The sequence below is a fragment of the Temnothorax nylanderi genome, unplaced genomic scaffold (assembly GCF_030848795.1).
Source record: "Temnothorax nylanderi isolate EJ_2023f unplaced genomic scaffold, tnyl_v1.0 TNYL_tig0330_pilon, whole genome shotgun sequence".
NCBI lineage: Eukaryota > Metazoa > Arthropoda > Insecta > Hymenoptera > Formicidae > Temnothorax > Temnothorax nylanderi.
In genome coordinates this window covers 13,601-25,969 of record NW_027249392.1, presented here as the reverse complement: position 1 = coordinate 25,969, position 12,369 = coordinate 13,601, and the positions used below count along the sequence as shown (strand labels likewise).

At 36.0% G+C, this 12,369-nt stretch overlaps 1 pseudogene; it reads left to right on the top strand.

Annotated features, from left to right (window-relative positions):
• Positions 1–10,780: 10,780 nt before the first annotated feature.
• LOC139781351 (uncharacterized) lies at positions 10,781–11,828 on the top strand (annotated as a pseudogene).
• The last annotated feature ends 541 nt before the right edge of the window (positions 11,829–12,369 follow it).

The following is a 12,369-nucleotide window of genomic DNA, read 5'->3' as shown; positions in this document are numbered from 1 at the left end:
TAATGATGGTGTGGCAACATTTTCTTCTAGTTCACCGTGAAGATCAGCTTGTAATATAGCTTCTTTAAAATTTATTGCCTGCCTCTCAAATTCCTCGATGTCTTTGGTGATGTACGATTCAAGTTCATCGATTTTGATTTCCTCGGTAAAAGCGTGTTTTACTTCTGCAGCACGTATTTGAAATTTAATCTTATATTTTTATTTTATTAAAAAATATAATTTTTGTTTTTTATGTAAATAATAATTTATATAAATTATATAATTTATATATTATTCTATAATTGATATAAAAAGTGTGCAAGTAGAAACTTGCACATTCCTTCCTCATAGTTTTTAAATGTGCAAGTAGAAACTTGTACATTGCTTCCTCATAGTTTTTAAGTGTGCAAGTGGAAACTTGTACATTGCTTTCTCATAGTTTTTAAGTGTGCAAGTAGAAACTTGTTTAAGTGAGCAAGTAGAAACTTGCACATTGCTTCCTTATAGTTTTTAAGTGTGCAAGTAGAAACCTGCACATTGCTTCCTCTATGAGGAAGCCTGTTTTTTTTATGCATAATTATTAGTAGATATTTATTAATTTGGCTTCCTCATAGAGGAAGCAATGTGCAGGTTTCTACTTGCACACTTAAAAACTATAAGGAAGCAATGTGCAAGTTTCTACTTGCTCACTTAAACAAGTTTCTACTTGCACACTTAAAAACTATGAGAAAGCAATGTACAAGTTTCCACTTGCACACTTAAAAACTATGAGGAAGCAATGTACAAGTTTCTACTTGCACATTTAAAAACTATGAGGAAGGAATGTGCAAGTTTTTACTTGCACACTTAAAAACTATGAGGAAGCAATGTGCAAGTTTCTACTTGCATACTTTTTTTATGGATAGAGTATCATTAAAGATAAATTGGTGTTGAATTTGGCAATGATCGGTGAAGGTGTTACCAATTTTTGCCTAAAAAGTGTACAAATCATACACGTAATTTTATATATAAGGTATCATTAAAGGGAGGTTGTTTTGAATTTGGCGAAGATTAGTGAAAGAGTTACCGATTTCTGCCTAAAAAAATGAATAGGGTAGACCGAGGCAAATCGGATTACTAATTAGCACGATAAAATAGCTCGTTTAAAATAAAACACTAACGAAAATTGTCTTAAAACTTATATTAATCCGATTCGCCTCAATCTACCCTAAGTTATTTGATGGATAGAGTATCATTAAAGGAAGATTGTTATTTAATTTGGCGAGGATCGGTGAAGGGATTACCAATTTCTGCTTAAAAAGTGTATAAGATGTACATGTAATTTTATATAGAGTATTATTAAAAGAAGGTTGTTTTGAATTTTGCGAGGTGAATGGGTTACCGATTTCTGCTTAAAAAATGTGTAAGTTATTTGATGGATAAAGTATCATTTGAGAAAGGTATTAAATTTGGCGAGGATCGGTGAAGGAGTTACCGATTTTTGCTTAATATACATAATCGGTAATTTTATATAGAGTATCATTAAAAAAAGATTGGTATTGAATTTGGCGATAATCGCTAAAAAGGTTCTTTCTTTATATTAAATTTTTCAACATTTTAAATTCCTTTAGCTCAAGAACTAATCAACCAAATCTTACAGAATTATATATGAAATAAGGATAAAAAAGACTAAAGAATATAATAAAATTAGAAATAGTCCAATATTTCAAAATTTACAAAATTTAGAGCAACCAGGGGCATTTCTAAAAAAATTCAAAATTTTATAAAAGAAGAACCTTTTTACCGATTATCGCCAAATTCAATACCAACCTTCTTTTAATGATACTCTATATAAAATTACATATACAACTTATACATGTAACTTTTTGAGCAGAAATCGGTAACTCCTTCACTGATCATCGCCAAATTCAGTACCTTCCTTAAGGGGTTACATGGGTCTTGAAGGCAAAAAAAAGCTTATTTTCTCGAATTTTTTTTAAAGATACGACACGAATTACACAATTTATTTTTTTTTATATAAAAATACATGTAAACAATATTTCCTCAAAATTTCAAAGGAAAATATTGAAAATTCAGCCGTTGGCAATTGCTTCCAGTAGACCATCCAGAAAAAAGTGTCCCCACGGTAGTCAGCATAACTTTTTTAATTTTTATCTGAAATGAAAAACCCAAAGTTTTTCTTATAGTAGGTGAGTATAGCTTGTCCTTGAAGGAAGGATTTAAAAAAAAATTGAAAATTGAATTTTTGGTAGCGTTTCTTGCAAAAGATGTCATTTTTGGCATAAAATTAGGCCATGTATTGGCTTGTAAAATGAGTTGTAATTGAAGATAAAATAAATCCTTCGTTCAAGGACAAGTAAATCATGTCTAAAAGAAGTGTGCAAAATTTCAAGTCGATCGGTGCAATAGTTTTTGAGAAATTTTGACTACCGTCTTCGAAAAAGTGGTTTTGAGAAAAACGCGTAAAGTTTTAAAGAGGAATAAAACAGAGAAAACAATTTTTTTTCAACTTACATGGAATCATCGATTCCAGGTCCATAAAGTAGAGGCCCTTCTGCAGCTGCGATGTCTAAAGCGTCTTTTTGTTCTTGTCGAAGTCGAATTCTGAGACGCTCGGCGCCGCCGCACCGACCGACGCCGGTCGAGTCATGCCAAATACGTCGGGCTATAAAACTATCTCTTTTCTACAGTTTTATTCCGATCAATTTGAAACTTTGGGAAAATATTTTTGACACTTTGTACTTTTATATAAAAAATTATCAAAAAAATGAATTTTTTGAAGTTTCAAGACCCATGTAACCCCTTAAATAATATTCTATCCATCAAATAACTTACACATTTTTTAAGCAAAAATCGATAACCCTTTCACCGACCCTCGCAAAATTCAAAACAACTTTATTTTAATGATACTCTATATAAAATTACATGTACGTCTTATACACTTTTTAAGCAGAAATCGGTAATCCCTTCATCGATCCTCAAAAAATTCAAAATTTTATAAAGAAAAAACTCTTTTACCGATTATTAGATATACCGATAATCAACCAAATCTTAAAGTATTATATATGAAATAGGGGTAGAAAAGACTGAAGAATATAATAAAATTAGAAATAGCCCAATATTTAGAAAAGAACCCCTTTACCGATTATCGCCAAATTCAATACCAACCCTTCTTAAATGATACTCTATCAATTAAAAAAAAATTCAGCCCGATATCTCAATATTTGCGGAAATTAGAGCAACCACGGACATTTCTAAAAAAATTAAAAAATTAAAAAAAAAATTTTTTTTAAAGAATTATATATGAAATAGGGGTAGAAAAGACTAAAGAATATAATAAAATTAGAAATAGCGCAATATTTCAAAATTTACAAAAGTTAGAGCAACCACGGGCATTTCTAAAAAAATTCAAAATTTTTTAAAAAAAGAACCCCTTTACCAATCATCGCCAAATTTAATACCAACCTTCCTTAAATGATACTCTATCAATTAAAAAAAAATTAAGCCCGATATCTCAATGTTTGCAAAAGTTAGAGCAACCACGGACATTTTTAAAAAAATTCAAATTTTTTTAAAAAAGAACCCTTTTACCGATCATCGCCAAATTCAATACCAACCTTCCTTGAATGATACTCTATCGATTAAAAAAAAACAGCCCGATATCTCAATATTTGCGGAAGTTAGAGCAACCACGGACTTTCTAAAAAAATTTAAAATTTTGTTAAAAAAGAACCCCTTTACCGATCATCGCCAAATTCAATACCAACCTTCCTTGAATGATACTCTATCGATTAAAAAAAAAACAGCCCGATATCTCAATATTTGCGGAAGTTAGAGCAACCACGGACATTAAGTCCGCACATAAACACACACACACACATAACACACACACACACATAACACACACACACACACACACATACGGACATGCGATTTTAATGCGATATTTCGACATTTTAGAACACTCTGAACATATTAACATCAAAAACTCAAAAAACAATATTTTCTTTGGTTTCTTCTACCCCTATTTCATATATAATTCTTTTAAATTTGGTTGACTAGACCCAACTTTATACGCAATCAAAGCTTCCTCTATAAGGAAGCAATAATAGTTAAAAATAGGACTTCCGCTTCCGGCGCTATCGTGAGTGACACGTGTGTGAGTGACTGGGCGAAAATCAGGCAAAGAGGAGTGTGAGAGGGTGTGTGAGAGGTCAGCGAATGGACGAGAGAGAGAAGTGGAGGAGGGAGAGAGCGTGTGTAAGTAGACACAGGTCAGAGTGAGAGGATAGGGCTAGATACGGGAAAGGAAAAGTAATGTAAGGGCAACGGTCAGACAGGTAGGCACGGAATAAATAAGAAGAGAGGGGCGGAGCGTATAGGCAAGGGCGTCACGGCGTAGCGCTGTCGCGGCGACACGCGTGAGGGCATAGGATAGTATAGACATAGAAGGGAAGCTCACTGAGATATAGAATAACCTGAGAGATAGATATAGCCGAGGGAAAATGATGGAGGATTTAGGAAAAGCGGCAAGGTTGATATAATTAGCGGGGGAGAATGGAAGAGGGGAGAGAAGAGGAAGTACTGGTAATTTGGAATTAATAAAGAGAAAGAGAGGGGAGATAGATAGCGAGGAATCGGAAAAGTGGGCCTTCAACAGGAGTAAGAAAGTGCAAAGATCTCTGCAAAAAGAAGGCAAGGAAAGTACAGGAGACGAAAGAACCTGGATAGAGGAGATGAAGAATAAGATAAAAGCTGAGATGAGAGAAGGAATGAAGGAAATGATAGAGATAATGAGGGTGCAGGGGAGGGAAATTAGACAAAAGGTGGAAGATCTAAAAAGAATCATGGAAGAGAGAGAAAAAGAATGGATGAAGGAAAAAGAGGAGATGAATGAGAGAATAATGGAAATGGAGAAAACGGTATTAAAAATGAGAGGGAGGGAAAAGGAAAAGAAGAAGATGTAGGAGAGAACGGACTGGAGAGAAAACTAAAAGAAATAGATAAGAAATTAGAGATGAGAGAGAGAAGAAAGAAGAAAGAACATAGTTATAAGAGGAACAAAAGGAAAGAGAAATGAAATAGAAAAAGAGGTGAAAGAAATCCTAAAGGGGGTAGGAATAGAGGCAGAAGTGAGTTGTAAGAAGGTCATTGAAGATGGCAGAGAGGGAAGCGTAAGGATGGCAGTAATAGATCTACAGGGACTAGAACAGAAGAGAAAGGTCATGATAGAGAGAAGAGGACTAAGAGAAAAAGGAATAAGAATAGACGATGACCTGACATGGAAGGAGAGAAAGATGAGATGGAATTTAGAAGATATTGCGAGACAGGAGAGAGGAGACGGCAGGAGAGTAAGGGTAGGATATGGAAAAGTACAAATAGAAGGAAAATGGTGGAAGTGGGAGGAAGATGAGAGGATACTGCGAGACAACGAAGGAAAAGTGTGGAAGAAAAAGGGGGAAGAATAAGAGAAGCAGAGGATGGAGGCAACCCGGAAGAAGAAGACGAGGAGGACAAAGAAGGCGAGAAGGAGGATGAAGAAGAGAACGTAGGAGGAAAAGATAGAGAGGAGGATAAGGGAAATGGAGAGAGAGAGAAGAGGAATGACACTTCAGAGGAGGAGACTTGAAAGGTGGTTTTTTGGAACGTGGCGGGCATAGCAAATAAGGATAAAGAGTTCTGGGAAGAGATAAAAGAATGGGACGTAGTGATATTGATGGAGACATGGCTGGATGAGAGGGGATGGGAGAGGATGAAAGAGAAGGTCCCAAGCGAATACAGATGGAGAGTGCAGATAGCGACCAGGAGGAACAAAAAAGGGAGAGCGAGTGGAGGCATGCTATTAGGAATACGGAAGGGAATAGAAGAGATAAATGAAGCAAGAAGGATGAAGGAAGAGGAAGGAAAAATTGAATGTAAGATAAGAATGGGAAAAGAAATATGGAAAATAATAGGGTTATATGTAAACAATGACATAGACAGGAAGCTAGAAGGCTTGAAGGATAGGACAGAAGAGGGGGAGAAAGGAGTAAAAACTATAATGGGTGGAGATTTTAACGCCAGAACGGGTGAGAAAGGAGGTTGGGAGGGGGAGGATGAGGGAGGAATGGAAGGAGGAGGGAGAAGATCAAAAGACAAGAAAATAAACGGGGACGGAAGAAAGCTATTGAAATTCTTAAAGGAAGGAGGTTGGATGATATTCAACGGAAGCGTGAAAGGAGATGAAGAGGGCGAATTTACGTATACAGGAGGAAGAGGCGAGACAGTTATAGATTACGTGATAGGGGAAGAGGAGGTTAGAGAAAGGGTGGAAATACAGGAAGTGGGAGAAAGCGTGGACTCAGATCATCACCCACTAATAGTATAGGTGAGAGGTAAACTTGAAAGAAAGCAGGGAAGGAGAGAGGGAGAAGGAAGAAGAAGAAGAGGAATATGGAGCGAGGAAGGAAGAACACAATTCAAGGAGAGGTTAGGGATGTTAGAGGAAGGAAAAGGGGATCTACAAGAGGAGATGGAAGTAGGAATGTCAAGGATAAGGAAAGGAATAGAGGAAATTGAAAACGAGGGAGGAAGAAGGACCAATAAGAACAGAAGAGGATGGTGGGACGAAGAATGCAGGGTGAGAAAAAGGGAAGTGAGGAAAGAGCTGAGAAAATGGAGGAGAGGAAAAGGAGAGGCGGAAAGGTACAGAGAAGGGAGGAGGGAATACAAAGAAATGTGCAAAAGAAAGAAGGAAGAGGAAGAGGAAAGGATGATAAGAGAAATAGGGGAAGCGAGAACGGAAGGAAAAGTATGGGAGTTGATAGGTAGAGTAAGAAGAAGAAGGAAGAGGCTAAACGAAGAGATAAAGCTGGAAGAGTGGAAGGAGTACTTCATGGAATTAAGGGGGTAGCCTGGTCAAAAAAGTCATTTTTTTTTTTGCTTAAAATACTCCCCAACATCTGTAGAATACGGGGCTATATATGTTTTTTCGAAATTCGAACGGTAAGTCTACCAACCGAGCCTTTTTCCGAGCAGGTGAGCACGCAGTTGCCGCAGTTACCGAAAACTTTAAACGCGTTTTTCTCGATAACATGTTTTTGAAATTGGCGTGCACGATTACTCAAAAACTAATAAACGGATTGACTTGAAACTTAACATACTTTGAAAATACATAATTCTCTTCTATATGAATAAAAAATTATTTTAAAAAAATTGTTTAAAAAAGTTTTATTGCCCATTTTTACCGACTTTTTTATGCGAAAAATCGGTCTTTTTTTTTAAATTGCTGTAAAACTTGAAATTTTAAATTTTTTAAATTTTGCGTCTATTCATATAGAAAATGTGAGTATATAGATTACAAAATCATTTAAAATTTTCAGATTGGATCATTTTTGCAACCCAGAGACTGCACGTTGATTTGGTGCTTCGAATTTAAGGCGCTCAACAAGATCTGCTATATCTTTTGTTTAAATAATTTGTTTTTCATGAATAAAATTTTTTTGTATTGTCTAAGAGTTATACTAGTGTGCAAAAAAAGTTTTAAATTGATTGCAATTGTAGATTCTGAATACAACAGTTTTAAAAAATCACTTTTTTTTTGGGCGCTTGACCAGGCTACCCCTTTAATGGGTGGGATGGAGAATAGGGTAGTGAAGGGAGAAGGAGGAAGGGAAAGGCAAGAAGAGGAGGAGATAGAACTGGAGGAGGTAAGAAACGTAATAAAGAAGTTGAAAACAGGAAAAGCAATAGGCAATGATGGGATACCGAACGAGGCGTGGAAATTTGGAGGAGAAGAAATGGTGAAATGGATATGGGAAATTTTTAAAAAGGTATGGAGAGGTATGGAATTTGTAAAAAGAAAGGAGAAGGGCGAAAGGTGAAGGATTATAGAGGAATAACAATTATGTCTTCGATGTACAAGATCTACACAGCGGTACTAGCAGAAAGGATAAGGAAGGAAGTGGAAACGAAGAATTTGATGCCCGATAATCAGGCAGGATTTAGAAAAGAAATGGGGACGATGGACCAAATATTCGCACTGAACTACTTGGTAAACAGACAATTGGGAAAGGAGAAAGGAAAGATGACAGTATTTTACATAGATTTGAAAGCGGCGTTCGACTCACAATCAGTGGACAAAGAAGTATTAATTAGGGCGATGATAGAGAGAGGAGTGAGACAGGGGCTAGTAGATAGGGTAAAGGAGGTACTGAGAGAAACGAAGAGTAGGGTAAAAACGGGAGGAGAGAGCGGAGGAACATTCTGGATGGCGAAGGGTGTGAGACAAGGGTGCCCATTAAGTCCGATACTCTTTAACCTATTAATCGCGGACATGGAAGATTATATGAAGAAGGGAGGATGGGGAGGTGTAAAGCTGAGAGGGGAGAATATTTACACGCTAATGTATGCGGATGACGTAGCCCTGATGGCGGAGGAGGAATAGAACATGAGATCGATGATAAGCAGGCTAGAGGGATACCTGGACAGAAAGGGTTTAACATTGAGTACTGAGAAATCAAAAATAATGAGATTCAGAAAGGGTGGAGGAAGGAAGAAAAAGTATGATTGGAGGTGGAAAGGAAAGAAATTAAAAGAAGTTAAGGAATTTAAATACCTAGGATACACACTGAAGGAAAATGGGGGACAAAAGGCGCACATCAGAGAGAGAAGAAAGAAGGCGGCAAGAGTAATGAGGGAAGTTTGGGGGATAGGGAAAAGAATGTGGAAAAAGGATTGGAAAAGAAGGATCTGGTTATATGACACCTTGATATGGACAGTGATGGGATACGGGGCTGAAGTATGGGGATGGAAGGAAAGAAATGAGGTTGAAGGTATACATGAGAGATACCTCAGATGGGTACTTGGATTAAATTGGAGGACGCCAGGATACATGGTGAGATGTTGAAAAAATGCTGTCTAAAGAGAATAATGAGTTGTGACAGGAAAATGAAAACCCTCTTCCTCGACATTGACATTTAATGTTTAAGATCCTTCCCTCGACATCGACGCTCGATATAAAAATCTATCCGACAGAATTTTCGGCTTCCCGCGCTGCCCTGCGAGTCAAGCGCCGAGCCCTGTGAGCCGTCGAGACGGCGAGCCAATAGGGTAGCGATATGCGATATCGACCCGCAACGATTGCGAGGATCGAAGGGGGTGGGCGCGTGGTAGCGGAACGACCGAGAGATCTCGAGGACTCTCCCGTCGGTCTTCGGCGAGATCAGTCCCGCGTCTTTGCGTCAGCTGTCTGCCGGTCTTCGAGCGACTTCGACGAAAAGATTGTAGTCGTGTGTAATTTGTCAAGCGAAGCGGCGAACATAATTTGTTAACGAGTGTGCGGGCCGTTTGTGGCGGACGACGAACATGTAAGTTAACCTCAATACACTCATATATCGCTTGTTATCTCCCTGACTTTCTTTTGGCTTCGGCAAAATTCCTTGGGTCCCGACGGAACTCCCCTTGAGTGTCTCATATCAATCGTGGATGAAACGTGAGTTTGTTAGTTCTCGCAAAACTAACTGGCGCCCAATTATTGGAAAGTATCGAAAATTTTAGAGCCCTGGCAGCCCTTGACCCAGGCCGCGCCAGGTGTCGGCATTATTTGTCGAGTATTAAGTGGTAAAAGAATAACGCCGGTCTCAGAGTCATCATCTGAACTAAGTACTTGGAAAATGAAGATATCATGATCCATTTAGAAGAGAAGTATTAATGATATTTTTAACATTTGTTTATCATATTTAAGGTTATACAGACACAACTAGCTCTGATGAAGAATGGAAAAGACAAACAAAAGACAAAAAAATTGTAATTGAAGATTCTGATGAAACACCTACGCCAACTAAGCCGAAACACAATATCAACATGAAACAGGAGACACTGAAAAAAGCTGTTACCCAGAAAAAGTCAAAATCTCAAACAGTTTTAAAGAAATCAAAGAAACCAAAACAATACAAAAATATAATTGATGAACCATACATGTCTTCTGTCAAAAGTAACATATCAAATACATCATTTACATCCAGCCTTAAACCTAATAAGAAGACAGTTGAAAATTCGAGTACTACTACTGAAACAATTCAAGAGCAAGGTACTTTTTTTAGTTACAGAATTTGTTTAATTGTATTTAAGAGGGAGTCGTAAGCTCATGTTTATTGACTGAGCAACCAAAAAATGATTTTTTATTTTTTATATAATTCGTTCTGCTTTCACCTAATAACGAGAAGAGCGTCTTTCGAAAACATACAGTCTTTCATTGTGGAGAAAGATTTTCCATTTTGAGAATTTATGTTGAAGAATTTTGGTAAAATGTTATGATGATGTATACTTACAATGTAAAACACAGACTGTATGCTCTCTTCAAAGCTGCTATTCTCGTTATTAAATGAAAGTAGAATGAAATATATGAAAAATAAAAAATTATTTTGCTTAATAAACATAATCTTACGGATTATTCATAAGTCAATTTACCAGAAAAAGGTTCATGACATACATGTATTTTCCTACTCTCTAACCTTTTATCATTTCAATACAGCTTCTGAGGACGTTAACGTTCTTCCTGACGAACTAAATGTAGAATTCTCGGAAATGTCTACAGATACAACTTCATTAAAAAAAAGTGATTAATATTCTTATAATAATTTATAAACATCTTATATATGAAATATCTAGATTACTTTTATTCATGTTGCTAAATTGTATTAATATTTCGATTGTTCCGTCAGCTTTAACATTTCTTTATGTCGCTATGAAAAAGTTGACAATTGAAATAAATTTGATGAAGAATGACATCCAAGCATTACGTAACAGTATCGAGCGTTTAATGCTTGTCAAAAATAACCAAATTTCAACTCCAGCCTTTGTTGAAAAATACAACTTTGTCAAAATTCAATTTACTGAAGAATTTAAAACATTTGATTCGGAGTGTAACAAACAAATGATGAATTCGCGAAGGATTTCGTAAGTATTTGCTTTGCTATTGCGTTATAATTTCTTTTAATTTGTAAATATAATTATTTTGCAGAAAGATGTATTAGAACAGTTGATAGGATCAAATATGAAACAGTCTATTATCGCTGTAGTGAAAAAATTCCTACATCGTGATTTTGCCATGAAATGCACGGCAATAAAACTGTCAAATAATAAATTTGTACTGAAAAACACTTATTTCTACAACTCTCTATTCGGTAAGCAAAATTTTTTAAATCTTAAAATTTCTTATAATAAAATTTATAATTAAAATTATATAAAATATAAATTTAAATTATAAAATTTTTTATATAATACAATTTATTTATATATCTATATATCAGTTACATTTGACTATTTTAGATGTAATATGTCGTTACCGCAAAAATCCCCAGATGGTAGAATAATAACAGAAAAAATGTTTTATCAATCTTTATCATCTTGCCTGACCAATGCCAAAGACTGGGATGGATATCGCAAGCTTCGACAACCAGCAGCAACCCAAGATAAAACATAATTGCGCTCTTTCTCTTTAAAATCCTTTATTTTTTCTAAATTTTTTTTTAACTTTTTCTAAATGTTTTTTCATAAAATTCATAAAGGCATAAACTTTATTTTTTTTTCAGTTCTCTTTAATGAAAAATTTACAATTTTTTTTATTTCTTAATTACAAAATTTTTATTTTTTACAGAAAAGTATATGTTTGTTCCGCCAATAAGTGATTAACAAGAAAACTCTATTTTTAATCAACAACATTTGGCAATGTCGTGACCATGGGATTTGGTCTTTTCTAAATTGATATAATCTTTGATACTTATGTATAAGCATCTCATTTCTATTAAATTAAATTTATTAAATTATTAAATTTATTACGAAAAATATTACCCCAGCCAGAATTCGAATCTGGAGCTTCCCTCATTCCAGGTTCGAATCCTGGCTGGGGTAATATTTTTCGTAATAAATTTAATAATTTAATTTAATAAAAATGATATGCTTATACATAAGTATCTATTGAAGCAGTAGTTTTTTCGTGTCGGTAAGGCGGGAAGCGCGGCTAGTTTTTTTTGTGGCGGCGGCGAGACGCGCTAGTTTTGCCAATTTGAACTTTCTTTTGTCTAGTTAGTTGCGTGCAGTTTTTTTGTGAGCAGTGTGTTCTGGGTGTCCGTCTCACGAGCGCGTGCTGAGTACTTGTAATACAAATAAATTCTATTACTAATATATCCCTCGATCCTTTCACACAAGATAACCTGCCGGCAGTGGTGAGTGCGATTCTCTCGAAGTTATAACAGGTTATGGGCCCAGGTTACGTACCGCGTATAAACCTTGTGAAAAAGGAAGTCGAAGTCGCGAACGTGAGGCGCGGGCGGTAGCCATTGTACGGTTGAACTTTCGTGAAGAGAACGAGCGCGTGTGATTCGCATCATGTCTCAGGACATCTCTGCA